We start from the raw sequence: 16775 nt of genomic DNA, 5'->3' as shown, positions 1-16775 counted from the left end.
ACAGATCTACTTTTATTTCAGTACTTAATGGATAACATGAGCAGGGTTTTGGGTATTTTTGTAGCTAATACTTAATATTCTTACAAGTACAGGTGGCCAGTTCCAACAGTCATAGTGAGAAAACGCTGCTTAAAACATGACATGACATTATAACATCAAAACTGTTACAAGGGAAGTTGGTGGCTTGGTGGTGCTCGAGAACCGTAGAATCTTTGGGTTGGAAGGGAGCTTTTAAGGTCAGCTAGTCCAAGCCCCCTGCAGTGAGCAGGGACATCTTCAACTAGATCAGGTTGCTCAAAGCCCCGTCCAACCTGACCTTGAATGTTTCCAGGGATGGAGCATCTACCACCTCTCTGGGCAACCTGTGCCAGTGTTTCACTACTCATTGTGAAAAATTTCTTCCTTATCTAGTCGAAATCTGCCCTCTTTTAGTTTAAAACCATCACAACAGGCCCTGCTAAAAAGCCTGTCCCCATCTTTCTTATAAGCCCCCTTTAGATACTGAAAGGCTGCATGTTGACAGATGGAACCTCTGTCTGTAGCATCAAGCCTTGGGCTTGACTACCTGAGCTTGCCTAGATCTTTAGCTTAATCCCATTTACTTCTGTTATGGTTACAGATCTAGTTACTGCTTAAAATGATTGTGTCCCCAACTTTTGGTATGACTAACGCTTAAAATACACTTCAACTAGACAAAGATCAAAAGTGTTACTTTCAAAGAGAATATGTTTCTCTAGCTCCCTTGCTGAGGGAATTTGGCAGGAGAGTGAAACCTGGAGAAACGAAATGAATTGCACATGGTTCTAGCTTGAATGACAAGAGTTCTTAGTCAGGGTCCTGCACAGTCATTTCTTCCATCTCAAATAATGTTTTACAAAAATAAAATATTGAATCAACAAATGTCAGCACAAGCTGTTTGCTTGTCTAATCCTGTTTGGAGGTTTGGCTTATGTGTGTGACTAGTTTTGTGCATCTCTATAGAAGCGGGGCCATACTGGGTAATTAGCGAAGTTTTCCTTTGGCTTGCTGCGTGCAGGCAGAAGGCTGGGGGAAGGGTTAGAGAGCAGAGTTTCATCTTGCATGTAGAAATCATATGGCTGAGGTTTTGTGGAACTTGGAAAACCCAGGAGGTGGTGTCTAGAGCATGGTAACCAAGTATTTCTGTCAGAAATACATGATCTACCTCTTCAGGAATCCAGCACTCAAGACTGCTCCTCACCACCAAAATACTGCTTCTTCCCTTTCAGAATCTTGATTGCATAGGCTCACAACTTGCCTTATAACAAAGTTTGGAAATGGTGGCACTAATGAATCTCTTAATAAATATTTGATCATCTGTTGCTTTATGTCTACTTTTTGTTTAGACAAGAGTTATGTTAAATAAAGTAATTTTCCAAAGAAAACGCAGCATAGATTGGCTATTCTGGGGCCTTGCGTTATGTACATAGTATTCAGCACTTCACTTCTTTTGATTCTTGGTGCTGGTACAAGCAGCTAGTCATGAAATAATTTTCCCTTGTATTAGTTTGGTGTTGGTGTGACTACTAAGATCTGTGAAACACAGGTCACTCCTATGAGTTTCCCCATCCCCTATAACTCACAAGAATTCAATCGAATGTATTACAGTCACGGAGTTAAAAGTTTAGGAAATGTCATAATTTGGAGTGCAGTATTTCCCCAGTTAATACTGCTAATACGCAGTTGGCACTGTGAAAACTGAATTCAACAGTTTTCCCCACTTTATTGCTGCCTCATAAGTACAATAGAGTCTAGGTGTTTCTTCAGATGGACTTTCCATTCTTGCACCAAACCCATCTGAAAAAAAACAACACTAGTCTGTGTTATTTTGCCTTCTCTCTGAAGCTGTTTTTCGGAGGTAGGGTTATAAAAATAGGGCAGAAAGTTTTCCCTGAAGTAAATCCTAATGCATTATTTCTGACTCTGGAACTTGGAGTTCTTGCTTTTCCCATCTGCTGGTTTTCACAAGCATTGGTATTTTTGGCTGGTGTTACAGGGTTTGTGTAATTTCTGTTAACTATGTTGAAATAACTTTTGAAGGCTGCAGAATCACTATTTGGAAGGTTATCTTCTTGTTCGTACTCCCAGTTCTCTCCTAAAGTAGGTAGTGCATAACAGGGCTGGGATTTCTAAGAATTCACTGTAAGTTTTCCTTTGAGTGATAAATGCATGAGTTTAATTTACTAATGCCATTCTCTGCCATGAAGTATTATTTCTCAGGATAATGTATTGTCCTGAATAATGACTGACAAATTACCTGATTTTTTTTTTTCTTTCAAAATTGCTTTTTAACTTTACAGAGACAACATTTACAGCCGTGTTATTTTAATATAGAGAGAATTAGGAAAAAAATTGTCTACAGTAGTACTTTACAGATTGCTAGAAACAGCCATCTTCACTATTCTTGTCTTATACAAAGTGTTTTCTGTTTTGTTGCAGAGAATCATGTACCACTTTCTAAGCTTTAGTGATGACATAGTGGAAAACAAAAGAAGTCTAAATGCACCCGTGTTAAAGACTTTAGTGTTCTGTCAGAAATAATATGCCTGATAACAAAAGATCCAATCTGAGTGTCTTGTTGGGTTCACCCTCTTGAGGTTACTTTTTTACCCATCTGCAAAAGTGATCTGTGACGGGTGCTGCAGCTGAGGAAAAGGCATGTGGAAATAGTGTGCCTACTCCGTTTCAGTGGTTCCGCCCCCCCTCCCGCTTTGCTTTTCAGGCCATTTCTGCACAAAACAGTCTGAGATGCATTCTTTTTTTTTTAATAGCTGTTGGGCAAGGAAGGTGTGAATAAGAGCATTATAGTTGGAACAATTTTTTAAAAATGTGGGGAAGCTGCTAGATATGATGCAGATTCTGTGTAGCATGTTGCTGTATTTTTTATTAGTTATCTGTCATCCTGGAAAGATTCCCTCCCACCCCCTGAGCTTATGGGCATCCACTGCAAGCACAATGTTGTCTTTCTCCTTACTTCCCCCTTTTGAAATATATATAGCCACCAAATTGAAGTGCTGTGTAAAATTTCTTTTGATGTTTTGTTTGTTCACTTGTTCCAAAACCTGTTTGAAATAGTAGGTCACTGATACATCGTTAAATGGTACATCAAAGAGCTGCTCTTCTTGATTGAGACACCACTTTGTTTCCAAGCACAGCTGAGTAGCATTCAGATGTGTTTCAAAAAAACCAACTCGTTTTTCACAGAACTGCACTCACCAGCAGTTTTCCCACTTACGAAGCATGAAAATGTGGGTGGCAAAGATAGCTAGGTGTTGTCTTTTGTGATCTGGTGATATTAAATAAATGCACTTGTGGCTAATAAGCTAATGGTTTCCTTGCCAAGATTTTAAAATCATAGAAAAGATCTCTCTAAGGTTCTGTCACTGAAGTTTGATTCTACACCTATTTATTTTCTTATCATAGAATAGTTTGGGTTAGAAGTCTAGTCCAACCACGCTGACCTGTTTGGTATTACTTTTTGTAAGCTGCTCATTGGAAAAGGGAATATCTTGAAAGAAGAAAAGTATTTCCTTGAAAATGACTAATACGATGACTCTCTCTCTTCTAGGAAATGACTTGCAGCTGAGTGAATCTGGAAGCGATAGTGATGACTGAACAAATTTTTGGCCTTAAACGTATCACCTTTTTTGCTAAATGTGTCTTAGCATCTGTTTTGCACTAAGATTAGATTACCAGAGACTGGAATGAATGTCCTCGATTTTGATAATAGACATCCTAATTTTCTACTGACACATCATGTCTATAATACAGCGGCATTGATATCCTGTCAGTGCTATGGTTATGTGTTTATCTTTCAAATTACTGTATTTACAGTAAAATTGTGTATGATCTGATTTTGATTATTTTTGCCTCAGCCACCTGTTTTACTTGAAACTCATTTGTAACAGCTAGTTACTTTATATAAATAGTTACGGAGTGGAGAAATTTCTGATATTTATGGAGGCAAGTTTCCTTCCTATCATTTAAATGCTGAATGCTGATCTCACAACTTTTACTTGGAGGGAGTGAAAGGGAGAACAACTAAATGAGGTCTGCAGTGTCAGCTACACTTTTTGTTCAGTTCACAGTTCATAACTTTAAGGAAACTGCTGAATAATGTGGTCCACTAGTGCAGTTACAGTTTACAATTCTTCAATACATTGCTGAATTCTTAATTTCATTGTATTATAGGACTTATAATTCTGAGCCTCAAGATTCCTAAGGGAACTTGTCTATTCTCTGCCTTTTTTTATGTAACTTGAATAGGCTGGTCTTTTTACAACCTTTTTGTATCTAAATTTAGATAACTGCAGAGACAGCAATGAATTTTCTTCATTTAATTCTGTAACGGAAATCAGAAAATTTCTTTGTAGGAGTATAAAAGTAATTTAATAAAGCAATATTTATCATTTTTCATGCGTCTGATTCTGTTTTTACTGGTTAAGAATTCCACTTTGTACCTATAGTAGTCATGCCAATGAAAGAGTCATGCAAAGAAATAGAAAGCAGTGAAACGGTAGCTCATACGGACTCTCCATGCTGTCTGCAGGATTCTGGTGTTTATTGCCTTTGCCTACGTTAAGACAACTATTAAAGAGCTTGCCAGAAGCTTATGGCGGTGCTAGTGTGCTGATGAATGTTTATTACAGATTATATCCAAATGCCATTGGTAAAGGTTACTGTGTTAGACAAGAAAAGGTGTTTGCCTAGTCTTATTTTTTCCTCATTTTAAATTATACGTCAAGATCTGAAGGACTGCAGGTAGGAGTCCAAACTTCATCCTGTAGTTTACTACTGAAGAGTTGTACCTAACCATTGTAAATGTCTGTAGGATGAATTCCGATGAGATAAATCTGCTCAGTCTTGCACAGAAGTCTCCTTTGCTAGATTGCAGTGACTGAATTGCATCTCTGTGTCTAAACTGTGAGGACTGAATCCTATATGTAAGCCTGGATGTGCAGACATGAAAAAATGCATGCTCAGTAAATGTATACAATGGATGGTACTAGACTAGCGTATTCTCTCAACTACGCTGTGAGTATCAGCCTGTACTTACCTCTAGACAGATGAAGAGGCGAAAACCATGTCTAACCCTCACAAAGGAACATTTATTTGTACCACCAGGCAGAAATGAATATTGGAAATTCCACTTTCTAATGCTTCCCACCTCACGCTCTGTACCCCAAACTATGGCACTGGTCCGTGCTCTGCACCAGGTAACAGCATTCTAGTCTTCCAGCTGACTAAAGTAGGTAATGTAAGAAGAAAAACATTTTCTTTTTTATACTCAAAGGAAAAAGCTCAAGTTAATAACCATGGGCGAACAGGTCTTTGAGAAGAAAAGGGCTAATGAGCAACCTTGAGGAAGGATGTTATGTAATCACCACTGTAAGATACTTGGAACTTTCTCAAGGGAAAGGGTATTGAGTTCTCTGATGGATCATAGCTGTTGGTATTGGAACTCTAGCAGAATACTTGGTTCTTGGCACCTGCTGCTGACATCTGCTAGGGTGATGTGAGGAGCTGAGATGTTGCAAGTAACCTGAGGACTAAGGAGCAGCCTTGTGTGCTAAATAAAGGGGTGCACAGCAATGCAGTGTCCCGAGCTGAAATGTTCTCTTTTTGCCTTCCTCCGTCACCAGTGTTTTATTTGCATCAAAGTCTTCCCTTAGGCCAACACTAAATTCTAATTCTAGCCACAGTGCTGCTGTTTTTTCCAAATCACAGTGCATTCGGGGTGTCTGGGAGTCAGCGGATGTGTGGAAACACTGACCAGGCCAGGGTCTAAATCACGGAGAGTGTGTGTGGATTACAATTACTCATTACTCATGGATTACAATTCTTCAGCAATAAAACCAGCAAGTACATTCTACCTGTATCTGTATATAATTGCACTCGCATGTGTACAGGTGCTTAAATATAGCTCTGGGAGTAAAGCAGATTTCAAAGTCCCTGAGTCTCAGGACTGTAACTGAGCCTGTGCTATCTTTAGGATTTGATCTTTGGGTTGAAAGATGGGAAGAGTCAGTTAAGCTTTTGTATAGCATGTAGTACAAAGTGATTAGTGGCCAGTCAGACACTAGCCAGTAGAAATATGTGACCTAGATGGATATTTTCTGTCAAATGCACAGCCCTGATAATAGAGGAAACAGTCTCTCTTTAAATATCAAGACAGGAGATATGATTCTGGAACAGAGTTCTTATAGAGACAAGGGGAAAAAGATAGCAGATCTTAAATTTGTGAAGGAAAAAAGCTCTGTATCCTGGTTCCAGCCCAAACGTATGTGATCTGACTCCCCTCCTCCATGTAAGTGCCAAACAGGCAAGTGAGCTAAGGGGCCTGTCATCATGTAGAGGGGATTGGCTTGGATCTCATTTGTGAGTTGCTGCAGATATTTCCTCCCCTAAGGCTTGGTTTGTGTGCCCCGAAATTTGAAAATTCTTTTCCTCACCTTTAAAAACAGTTTTATTCCTGTTATACCAACTTAACTAGCAATGAATACAATCAGCAGGTTCCTGTGATCACTGTTGCTGTGACCTCTGAGTACCTCTTTCAAAAGAGTCTTCTGAAATATATCTGGTTCTACCTCGTTGCTTTCAGCTCTTTTGTCTTTACATCCAGAGATTTAAAGCGTGTGTGTGTATGTATCTCTAAGCAGCAGACATTTGAAGAATATATTATTGTGACATTATAATTAAGCTATTGTGTATGGTTTGGATTTGAGGAACATCTGCATATCACTTACATTGATGAGTCAAATATATCTTCCAAATATAACTGGAAACTTCAAAATTTTTTAGTCTTCTAACTACTGCAATGCTAAGGAGCGTTGCAGCCGAAGCCCTTCTCCCTGCATGGCAACTGAGACGTGCACTATTTGTCTAGTAACTACCTCTTCACAGTTGCAGTATTCAACCCTTGTTAAGTCCCGAAATGGTGATACTGTGTGCTTACCAATTTTAACTACCTTGCCTGGCAGCTTCCAGTTTTTGTGAGATCTCTGTCCTACCCGCTTTTTTTCACAAGCCCTGCCTTGGGGCATGTGGGGAGGCTGAGGTGATCTCTTCAGGGCAGCCCTGGCACCATGGTATTCCACAGCTAACACTGGGATTGCCACTTCCTTGGGGTTTTCTGTCTATCTGTAAATTCCTCTTGAGATCCTTGCCCCTAATGCTGTAATGGGCCTTTAGGGAAGTTCTAATTTATAAACAGCAAACTCGATATAATGTCTGTGCGTTATGAATTTGTTTGGTAAATAATAATCTTATTTTCCACACAATCTCTGAAAATTATTTTGATGCCTAGGCATGGATTACTGCAAACAGCTGCTCATTAAAATCATGATATCAGCATCAGCTGGAGCACAGCTCATTGCGGAGTTTATTGTCAAGGCACCTGATATGATTAGTGTCATTGTGTGAGCTTTGTTTTTTATTTTGGAGGAAGGTGGGAGATAGCCATTTTTCAGATTAAAGGACTTTTATAAGTCACTTCTGTGCTAACAGACAGTGAATCATCTTGAGAACAGAGCAACAATATGTCTAGAAGAATTATTTGTTGGGTCTTTCTTGACTGATTTCTGGGGAACCAAACATGAACAGATCATGTCAGGTATTAGTTGCTTTGGTTCTCAAGATTTTGGCCCACAAAAAGTGTATCATTTCTGGCCAACAGTTTTTATTTTCTTTTTTTCTACAGGAAAGGTTTCTGAGAACAGCCAAGCAGACTGGTGAGTCCTGCTTAAACAGAAGACATGAGGATGCCTAGTCTGGACAGAAATGAAGAAGCCCAGAGGAGGAAAGAGAATATGACTTCGCTCATGATGGTTCCTGGCTGAATGCTTGCAGTATATCTGAATTCCTCCTCTCACCACTTTTTGCGGTCCTTCAGCTAACCATGTAAGGTGCTGAGGACAGTCTAAGTAGATACAGAGTTCAGACCATCTTTCTGAGGAGATGTGAAAAGAAGAATGAGGAAAAGAGAAGTTTTGAATAAGGGTGTTTTCATTTTGTTAAAATCCTGCTGTTTTGGGGGAGGCAGGGGAAATGTGAAAAGAAGGTAAAGATGTACTGAAATGAGGAGAAAAAAGTGTGAAATGAAAATTTCCTTCACAGTTTAGACCTAAAACTTGATAGGAGTAGTCATCCACATCTGAGGGGAGGATTGAAAGACTTATGTGTCTCAGCTATTACTCTGCCCAGTTCAATGAAACTGTGGTGACAGCTTCTCCTGGATTTTAAATGGTTAGCAATTCTGTCCCAAGTGATCTTGGTGTCCCCCTGCATAAGAATAATTCATGATAGCTTGGATATTTGCAGACAGCAGCTCCTTGCTTACCAGGAATATGCACAGAAATGGGCTGAATTAGTGGAAGGCTCTAAAGAATCTGTTAGTGTGGGGTTTATTTCACTGCTTGCAGATTCTGGTGTTGGAGAAAAGCTCCTGAAGGGCTGACTCAGAGCTCAGAGTTTGTGTCAGCAGGAAGAACCATTCAGCTCCTAAGCAGACATACCAAGTTCATACACGGTTTTCATAAAACCCATGCTACGCCTGCTGTAGTGAAGGGTCCGGCCTGCTGGGAACAGCTAGGGCTTGGGCTTGAGTTGTTTCTGCGGTTTTCTGAATCCATAGAAGAAATGAGTGTGTTCTCAGATTTTCCTTCTCTGAAAAGCAAATCCCTCTGCTGTGGTAAGGAAGGAATGGAGGTTAGAGGCAATGATGAAGGAGCCTTTCATTCAACAGAGAAGGCTTTGTTGATGTACAACACATACCTGGTGAGTTAGCCGCTGAGACCTCTCTTGACTTGCTTTGAACAGAGGCCCTTGTTAAAGAACCTGTTCTCCATCTCTCATCTCCCATATGCTGTCTTTTCTGTGTGGCTTGGTTTGTCTCCTGAAAATTCATACCTGGCTTGTTCCCATAAATGTGCTTACGCATGACAGAAGATTATTTGCTCCCTCTAAGAGATGAGGCCTTCTTCATGCTGTTATTTAAAGAAAAGTGGAATGTCTTAAAAAGGTAATTAAAGAAGACCCAACAACAACCCAAACTGTTCTTTAATCTCTTTAGTTTCACTTCCATATGCTGTGTATCTTGTTCTACCAGTTTCAATGGTCTTGCAAAACAGTTGCGCAATGACTTCCTCTTAGCAGCCAGCAGAATTAAACTTGAGCTCACCTAATTGGCTGTACCTTTTCTAAGATCCTCAATGTATTGAGTTTCCAATAAACTCTGCAGCCCCTCCTTTTTCCTGCACCCTTTCGTTGCCACGACTTTTGGAATAAATCCTCATGGACATCCTCATACACAGCTCTCAGAGAGACATGAGACCTGACTGCAGCCTGAAATGCCAACTCATCCCTTAACCAATTTCCATTTTACACCTGACTCTCTCCACATTGACAATTTATGAAAAGATCTAGGCTTTTACTGGAGTTTTGATCCAAGTGCTTATGGTAGTTTTAACAAATCTCCCACCACCGAGCATTCCTAAAAGTTAAGGCCGTTTTAAAGGCCAATGTCCGATTGAGATTCCCCCTTCAAATAAAAGCAGGTTTTGTGCCAGTGTCTGATTTTGCTGGAATAACAAGGGCACAACAGAGGCAGCGCAAGCTAATGGGCCACTCGGAGCATTAGGGTCAGACAAAGTATTTTGGAATTAGCTGTCCTTCAGCAATGCTTCTGCAAAGGCTTGTGTGCTTTACAATCCTCTCCCCCCACAGTGTAGAACAACTTCCACTTCCGCACTGAATGACAACCTGGGGTTGGTTGGGGTTTTTTTATCCCCTGTGCGAAAGTCACCAATAGAAACAGTTAGCTAACATTTCATAAATGCTTTATTTATAAACACTGATCATCAAAAATGTTTGCCAAATGTGACCTGAACGTAGGTGGGGAAAACTGCATGTAGATTAGTGGCTTCTCCCTTATTTGAGCTACTTCCACCCTTAGAAGCCAGGCTTTGCCCAGTAACCTTCACCAGGCTATGGTATTTGTCAAGGATACTGATGATCAGTGTCTGTGACTATGTTTAGCCAAGGATGCAAGACCGTTAAGCTATTTAAGAAGTTTTTGCCGCAATGAGTATGTTTTAGAAAGTACCACCTGGAAGGAGTGTGTTGAGCTTAGTGGGGACTTTTTATCCCCGTTAATTTGTAAAACAAAACAACTGCTGAAAGCTTAGAACCGATCCCTGCTTTTGTACTTTCCATTTGACTCCCTCCTGGTGATGAAAAAACAGCTACTCACAGGTGAATAACTGAGGTCCCCAAGAGAGAAACTTGTTAAAATTTTAATAATGTCTCGGCTATATTTATAATTCTGTTGAGAGACTCTAAGCTGAGCGAGCCAAAGAAGCTACCATGTTACATCAGAGCCTTTGATCTAAATGATCTCTGTTCTGGAAATGAAAAGTGCTTATGCTGCACAGATCTCTCTAAACCCAACAAAAATATGTGTGAGATTGTCTGGGCTGTACTAGAGAATGATCACTGTCAGGTAATTTCAGCCGCTGTTAAATGGGAGCAGCTCTCTGAACGGAAGCTGGCAAACAGCCAGTGTCTGTGGGATGTGCTTGACGGTGCTGGTGGATTGATCTGAGGCTTCCTGGGACCTTGAGAGCAACCCCCAGGCAGGTGCGTTGGTTGCTGGAAGTGTGGCGACTGCAAACTGCTCCCTGCTGTGTGGTAGTTTGTGAACCTCCTGGGTCTTATCAGCAGCTCACACCACACAGAGACCTCCTGCCTGATATAGAAGCTCAGCTGCGAGAGGCTGCCTCGCAGCTGTGTTTTCTTCACCTTGTACTTCTTTGACAAGGAAGAAGGGCTGTACAAATGGTAAATTTGTTTTCCAAGCTAAATGAAAACTGTAATTTCAAGTTTGCTTGCCTTGGCACCTCTCATATCTTTCCAGTTTACAGGGATAGTGGCAGGGTGCTCGGTAGGGAGGGAAATATTTTGGTCATCCCACAATAAGGTGAGGTGACTCTTCAAGGTAGCACAGTGACTCAGCAGCAGGACTCTTCGCTGCCGGACTCTGCTTAGGTGACAAACCACACAATTTAACACCCCGCCAGCTTTCTGCACTACTACAGCCTTCCCAGACTGCCACACAACACAGATCCAGTGAAATCAGGCCGCTTGGTCTCACAGGCTTCTTTTCCCCGTCCCTCCTCTCTTCTCATGGGAGAGAGTATTTAGCATTGCGTTAACTGCATCTGGTGTGGGGAAGTGATAATATGCCCCCACTCCTTCCTGGCTTTGCTGAGGCCTGCTTAGCCTGGTCTCATGGTGTAAGCCACTGAAGTTCCTTCCCTCCACCCTCCCGCTGCATCAGGGGAGGGAATTAAAAGCACCTTTGCAATATGTACAGCTGCTCCACTCCCTCTGACTGGGGGAGGTAGAGACAACTCCCATGTCCCTCAGCCTCAGTGGCAAGGACCACATCAGGTACCTTCTCTGATGGCTGAAGCATGACTATGCTGAAGTCAAGCTGGAGTCACAAGGGAACATCTGGGTCACTTTGCATGGTGGTGTGTGGTTGGGTGGCCCATTGGGTGAAAAGAGAAATGGGACATCTGTGTGCCCTTCTTCTGGTCTCCTCTATCTACTTGACTTGGTCTGGGGCAGCTCTGTAGCAGTGCCACATTGCTTCCTTGCAGATATGCAGCTGTGATGGGTGGCAGGTCCTGTGTCCATAACCAGTGGGCATGACTCTCTCACCCTACTCTTCATGCAGTTATTCTATGCTGGTCCAGTTGATGCAATAGTTTTTTACATTGTTGCTGTGTCCTTTCTGACAAAAGGGAATGAGACGCGGTCTTCCTAAAGGGGCCACTTTCAAAGCACAAAGAAAGAGCATCTCAGAAGGGAGACAAGCCATGGGAACCACACCAGGTAGTCCTTTTCCCTCTGTGTCTAAGTTAGTCACACATCCAAGCTCACCCTTCTGTCAGGGCATAACCCACCCAGCTGCATGGTCTCCCAGCCTCCAGTGCTACCATCCATGAGGAAAGAAAAAGCATAAAATGCAAATGTTTGAGTCATAAACAGAGGGTGAGTGAGTAGGATTAGGTGAGGCTGTGCTGACTAACCCACCCCAGCAACAGGTAAGTATTGCTCCTAATTTGTCCTGAAGGAGATGGATCTGGCTGTGCTGAAGCTCAAGGTGGTGTTGGAAGGAGCTGTTGGTGCAGAAATGTCTGAACTCTGCCAAAATGGGATCCTGGGCCTGGGTCTAGCTGGATTTACACATAGACATCACAAAATCGATGATAAAAGGCAAACCGGAGATATATTGCTGCTACTGTTGCATCTGACAAAGGAGGGTTGAATCCCTTGAGGCAGAAACAATTTATCTGTGGTCCAAAGTGACTCATTAAGAGCTGTTTCAAACAATCAGCATCTTTGTATTGAAAAGGCATGTCCTGATGAATTTGGCAAGGACGCAATTTCAGATTATTTTATAGTCTGCTTTGTAAAGCTGTATGCAGGGGTAACGACAGTTTAGTATTAATTGTGTATCTCTGGAAATTTGCAGAGAGACATTTTTCTGACTAGAATATTGTTCCTGCTTTTAACATTTCTAGTTCTTGAACAACAAAACAACTGGAAATTAGAACACTGCTTTCTCAAATGGCTTTATCTGAGGTTTTCAGGGGATGGTACAATTGAGCATTTTATTGTGAGGCCCTCTATGGACAGCATAAAATTTACCCATCCCCAGCCACAGTGCAGCCTCCCTCAGACTTTAATCTTTAGTGTGATGGCTGTTTGTTAGAGACCGGCAGTGCCAAAATAACTCTTTGGAGAGGCAGGTTTACAGCTGGCTGACAGTGGGCTGGGAGGAAACGAGACGGTCAGGACGTATTTAGCAGTAAAACAGCTTACCTGTTCAGTCATGCTGACAAACAGATGCATAAATACAAAAGTGTGGCTTCTTATCACAAGCAACATGTGTGAGTGGGGTCCTAGACCTGTCTGCTTTGAATTTCCAGGAATTAGCTGGTAATGTATTAGCTGTGTTAAGATAAAACTGTGTGTCTGCAAGGCCTGCTGTTAACTCTCTTTTGTGTATGTGTGCTGAGATACAGAGAGCTCTGAAGAAAGAGCATTTGGTGCTGTAGATTCTGGACTCGACTTCAACAGGATGAAGAGAACTGTTAGCAGTAATTGTTCGCTGAAAGGCACTTTTCAGTGTGAGGGAGAAATGGTTGATAAATTTCATTTTTCATTTATAACAGCTTTAAATGCCTCAGGGTAGTAACATGGATTTTAAATTCTGACAATCATTTAAATTAATTGCAAAATTCTGACTTCAGTGTGACCAAAATGACATCTTGAATTTGCAAATATCCAAGCGGCATTCTTCACGGCATGGAAAAGGAATTTCCACAGGGATTAGATACATGCACAACTCCTAGTGTCACCTTCCCCAGCTCATTTTGTATGACTGGTGTAGTTTGGTTGATCTTTCTGTACTTGACTCTTCCAATGATTGCCAGCAGGACTGTTCATCCCTATGCACTAGCGTAGCTGGGCTGCCAGTGGGAAGAGTGTAGAGATCCTGAAAGTATCCCCTCTCCTGGGGCTTTTGGTACCTGGGCTTAGGCTGAGCTAGAGCCAGTGCAGCCCAGGGCAGCCCCCTTCCTTTGGTGACCATGGGGAGATGCTTCCAGACAGCGCTGCGGGAATTCACTGACAAGGCCACCATCTCTGCTGGCTGTGTTATCACATTTGGATCCTGGCTCCCCATGCCTTGAGGAGCAGCCGGCCTGTGCTGCTCCCCAACAAAGAGGAAGTTTAAATCCAGCAAGGTTGTTTGTTTTTTTTTTAAATAAAACAACTGCAATTAAAAGACACCCCAGCTGATGAAAGTACTTGTGTTTCATGTGCTTGCAGGTTTCCAAAAGCCTAAACTTGGCATCCCAAATTGTTCAACAAATTTGACCAGACTGACGCCAAGTATAGTTTGTATTCTCTCTGGGCAAATCTTTACTTAAGTTTTGGTTCCTGCAGATACACACCTTTTTCCAGGAGCTTGTCTAACCCCAAAGACTTACATTTGCATGCTGGTGAAGCACATAAACAACACTATTTAAAACTGGTGTTTCAGCACTCAGCTCTGGGGGATTTGTGTGCGAGAGAGGATCGGGAATAGTTTGATTCCGTGGACTCTTGCTTTGCAAGGAAATCTGAAGCAATTTGGTTTGGGGCCTCTTCCCACAGTGTTCTAGTCTTAAATCTGTTATTTTTGCATGCTGCATGCTTTCCTTCTTGTGCAACCACAGTTTGCCAAGGAAGGCAGACCATTTTTCCATAACCTAAGATTGAGAGTGAAGAGATCCTGAGGCTGGGCACAGGAACCAGCCCCATGAGAGCTGGTGTTGGTATGGATTAGGACACACAGAGCTCACAGAGCTTCTCAAGGTCATTCCACGGAGCAGTCCAGAGCAGGACCTTTTATTAACGGATTGCCTGAGTGCCACCAGATCTTCTAACCAGGACACTGGGAATTGGGCATCTAGAAGATGCAACTGACTACTAGCAGGAATAGAAAAAAAGAAAAGAGAAGAAAGACAAATAGAGTGAAGCTTTTTGAAACATCTCCCCCAGATGAAGGTCTTTCCCCCAAGGGACCTGTGACAACAGTTGTACAAACACCCAAATGGCAGCTGTGTGTCCTCTGTGTCCAGTGGGCTTGGTTCCCTGTCAGGTCACACATGGCCATACCCGTGAGCTTTGCTACCTGCGTCTCCCCAGCTCCCACTCAAGGACCTTCCCCTGCCTCACTCCTCCAGTGGGGATAATGTGCCTTGGTGCTCAGGCCAGGTGCCAGACCAGGCAGTTGCCCAGAGTTTTGCTGTCTTTGAAGAACACTGGTGTTTGGGATCTCTGACTCCCTTTTTAAAAGCACTCTTGATGTTTCAGTTTGTCTTTTGAAGGTGTTTGCCACTGCTGAGAAATGAGGCTTCACTGTTGCTTTATATGTGTACATCCACATATAGGTGAGAGGAGAATAACTTCTGAAGGGAACTATTTCCTTCCCCAGTTCCACCAGCAACTGCCATACGTCCCAAGGACTGCCTTCCCAAGCAGCCGTGAAAGAAAAACATTTCCAAAGAACCAGCCATGTTAAAACCAACTTTAAGCTGCATTTTTGTTGTTATAAGTGGATATTGCCTCCTGCGTTTCCTGAGGTCTGTTGCAAGCACCGAGTCCCAGCTGTCAAGTCAAACCTCCCCTGACAAAATTCCTGCTGCAGCCTGAAAGCACCAAGCAGGCACCCAAGCTGTTTGGCAATCGATCCGCAGCGATTTAAAGGTTTAAAGGTAGTGATGACTGAGGAGAGCGCCAGGGAGAGCGTGTTGCTCCTCTGCAGCCCGCTCTAGAGGAAAGAGCCGTGCTCCTGGCTGTAGGTCCAGGCCTAGCGTCCACAGGCCGCCTCACCCACTGGTTCCCTGGACTGCTCCATTTGGTGCCGGAAAACTTGTTCTGTAGGCAGCAGATGTCCTGGTCTCTGCAAGTCATGGTTCAATCCTGCCTGCTGAAAGCTGCCATAACAAAAAATGGTCTTTTCCCTCCCTGGGGTGATCTCCTATGTTCCCGTTTCCCCTAGCACTGAGTCCCTGGGGCCAGGGAGCTCTGCTGGGGCCAGGCTGGGCTGGAGGCAGCCACCCCGGGAAGGGGCCGGCGGTGGCCTGAAGCGCTCCCCGGGGGTCTCCAGCTCTGGCCGGGCTCTGGAGGCAGGCGAGGAGAGGCGGGAAGGGGCCACAGCAGCGCCCAGAGTGCCAGCCAGCACCGGCGGGTTCAATACCCGCTGGCGGCGGTTGCTTGCGGGCAGCTTTCACATCGCGAGCTGCAGTCAAAGCCGCGTGGGCGCCGGCTCCTGTTCCCCTGCGGGCATGGCAAGGGGCTGTTTTATTTTAACCGCTGTCCCGGGGGACAAGCAGGTTTCCTCCATCGTGCTTTATCTCAGCGCCCCGCAGGTGCCGCCCACTCCAGCCCCGCGCCTTCCCCAGCACGGAAGGCGGCAATGGCTGAGGGGCCGGCGCCATCTTCTGGGCTGCGCCGCACGGCGGAGGGGGCTGAAGGGCGGGCTGGGGAGCGGCAGGGAAATGCAGCTGAGGGAGCGGTGGAGATGGGGAGCAAAGGGGAGCTCAGAGGGGCCTGGAGGGCAGCTGGCCCCGGGGGCTGGGGGCGCAGTGAGCGCCGGTGAGGAGCTGCGAGAGCTGTCGGAGCTCTCGCGCCTCTTCCCGCCCTTACGGCCGCTGCCGCCGAGGAGAGCCGCGGCTGCCCCGGAGCACTCCCAGGCCCGACCTCCGCCTTAGGATGAAACACCTGCACTAGGGCTGGGAGGGAAAATTCAAAGTGCAGTTGGTGGTGTGGGTAGAGCCCAGATGAGCTCTTGGGGCTCAAGAGCAGCTGGAGCAAGAAGGTCTTCTCTGCCAGGGAAACCCTCCTCGCTGCCAGCAGGCAGCTGCTGACAGCCAAAAAAGCACTTGGTATGCTGTGGTTTGATTTGTCCTCCCCTCTCTTTCCTGACCTGGTAACGTAGGCTTTTATCCTTTACAGACTTGTGTTTCTCAAACGTCTCAGTTCAGGAACAAAGAAACCAGTGTGGTACCCGGTGCTCGCCAGCTACCGAAAAATGCGCTGCCTGCCGATCGCTCAGTGCTTGTGTGGCGAGGCTTGACGCCGTGCAGTATGGTGCCATGGGGTCCCTGTGTCCTTGGGGCTCCTCGTCCTGAGTGAAGGAC

This window comes from Phaethon aethereus, assembly GCF_964289735.1.
Source record: "Phaethon aethereus genome assembly, chromosome: 6".
Lineage (NCBI taxonomy): Eukaryota > Metazoa > Chordata > Aves > Phaethontiformes > Phaethontidae > Phaethon > Phaethon aethereus.
This window is presented reverse-complemented; position numbering follows the sequence as displayed.